The sequence below is a fragment of the Lampetra planeri genome, chromosome 4, assembly GCF_965212315.1.
Source record: "Lampetra planeri chromosome 4, kcLamPlan1.2.h2, whole genome shotgun sequence".
In the NCBI taxonomy this organism is placed as follows: Eukaryota; Metazoa; Chordata; class Hyperoartia; order Petromyzontiformes; family Petromyzontidae; genus Lampetra; species Lampetra planeri.
The window spans coordinates 16658866-16661365 of record NC_136110.1 but is presented as its reverse complement, the minus strand read 5'-3'; positions in this window follow the sequence as shown (position 1 = coordinate 16661365).

Here is a 2500-nt window from a genome sequence, read left to right as displayed (position 1 = left end):
AAATCTGCTGAAAAAGCCTGTGGAAGTTTCACGGCGTTCGTACGATATTTGGCGACGCAAAAATGAGCGATTTCCCAGCTCGAGAGAATTCGGCGCGAGAGAAACGATGCCCCGTAACGCACATGAGAGCAATCCGGGCCAATTTCTCCCGTTTGATGGGGTCTATGTGTAAAAATTTTGACTTTTTTGAGTGCACGTGCAAATCTGCTGGAAAAGCCTGTGGAAGTTTCACGGCGTTCGTACGATATTTGGCGACGCAAAAATGAGCGATTTCCCAGCTCGATGGAATTCGGCGCGACAGAAACGATGCCCCGTAACGCACATGAGAGCAATCCGGGCCAATTTCTCCCGTTTGATGGGGTCTATGTGTAAAAATTTTGACTTTTTTGAGTGCAGGTGCAAATCTGCTGAAAAAGCCTGTGGAAGTTTCACGGCGTTCGTACGATATTTGGCGACGCAAAAATGAGCGATTTCCCAGCTCGAGAGAATTCGGCGCGAGAGAAACGATGCCCCGTAACGCACATGAGAGCAATCCGGGCCAATTTCTCCCGTTTGATGGGGTCTATGTGTAAAAATTTTGACTTTTTTGAGTGCAGGTGCAAATCTGCTGGAAAAGCCTGTGGAAGTTTCACGGCGTTCGTACGATATTTGGCGACGCAAAAATGAGCGATTTCCCAGCTCGATGGAATTCGGAGCGAGAGAAACGATGCCCCGTAACGCACATGAGAGCAATCCCGGCCAATTTCTCCCGTTTGATGGGGTCTATGTGTACAAATTTTGACTTTTTTGAGTGCACGTGCCAATCTGCTGGAAAAGCCTGTGGAAGTTTCACGGCGTTCGTACGATATTTGGCGACGCAAAAATGAGCGATTTCCCAGCTCGATGGAATTCGGCGCGAGAGAAACGATGCCCCGTAACGCACATGAGAGCAATCCCGGCCAATTTCTCCCGTTTGATGGGGTCTATGTGTAAAAATTTTGACTTTTTTGAGTGCACGTGCAAATCTGCTGAAAAAGCCTGTGGAAGTTTCACGGCGTTCGTACGATATTTGGCGACGCAAAAATGAGCGATTTCCCAGCTCGATGGAATTCGGCGCGAGAGAAACGATGCCCCGTAACGCACATGAGAGCAATCCCGGCCAATTTCTCCCGTTTGATGGGGTCTATGTGTAAAAATTTTGACTTTTTTGAGTGCACGTGCAAATCTGCTGAAAAAGCCTGTGGAAGTTTCACGGCGTTCGTACGATATTTGGCGACGCAAAAATGAGCGATTTCCCAGCTCGATGGAATTCGGAGCGAGAGAAACGATGCCCCGTAACGCACATGAGAGCAATCCCGGCCAATTTCTCCCGTTTGATGGGGTCTATGTGTAAAAATTTTGACTTTTTTGAGTGCACGTGCAAATCTGCTGAAAAAGCCTGTGGAAGTTTCACGGCGTTCGTACGATATTTGGCGACGCAAAAATGAGCGATTTCCCAGCTCGAGAGAATTCGGCGCGAGAGAAACGATGCCCCGTAACGCACATGAGAGCAATCCGGGCCAATTTCTCCCGTTTGATGGGGTCTATGTGTAAAAATTTTGACTTTTTTGAGTGCACGTGCAAATCTGCTGGAAAAGCCTGTGGAAGTTTCACGGCGTTCGTACGATATTTGGCGACGCAAAAATGAGCGATTTCCCAGCTCGATGGAATTCGGCGCGACAGAAACGATGCCCCGTAACGCACATGAGAGCAATCCGGGCCAATTTCTCCCGTTTGATGGGGTCTATGTGTAAAAATTTTGACTTTTTTGAGTGCAGGTGCAAATCTGCTGAAAAAGCCTGTGGAAGTTTCACGGCGTTCGTACGATATTTGGCGACGCAAAAATGAGCGATTTCCCAGCTCGAGAGAATTCGGCGCGAGAGAAACGATGCCCCGTAACGCACATGAGAGCAATCCGGGCCAATTTCTCCCGTTTGATGGGGTCTATGTGTACAAATTTTGACTTTTTTGAGTGCACGTGCAAATCTGCTGAAAAAGCCTGTGGAAGTTTCACGGCGTTCGTACGATATTTGGCGACGCAAAAATGAGCGATTTCCCAGCTCGATGGAATTCGGCGCGACAGAAACGATGCCCCGTAACGCACATGAGAGCAATCCGGGCCAATTTCTCCCGTTTGATGGGGTCTATGTGTAAAAATTTTGACTTTTTTGAGTGCACGTGCAAATCTGCTGAAAAAGCCTGTGGAAGTTTCACGGCGTTCGTACGATATTTGGCGACGCAAAAATGAGCGATTTCCCAGCTCGAGAGAATTCGGCGCGAGAGAAACGATGCCCCGTAACGCACATGAGAGCAATCCGGGCCAATTTCTCCCGTTTGATGGGGTCTATGTGTAAAAATTTTGACTTTTTTGAGTGCAGGTGCAAATCTGCTGAAAAAGCCTGTGGAAGTTTCACGGCGTTCGTACGATATTTGGCGACGCAAAAATGAGCGATTTCCCAGCTCGATGGAATTCGGCGCGAGA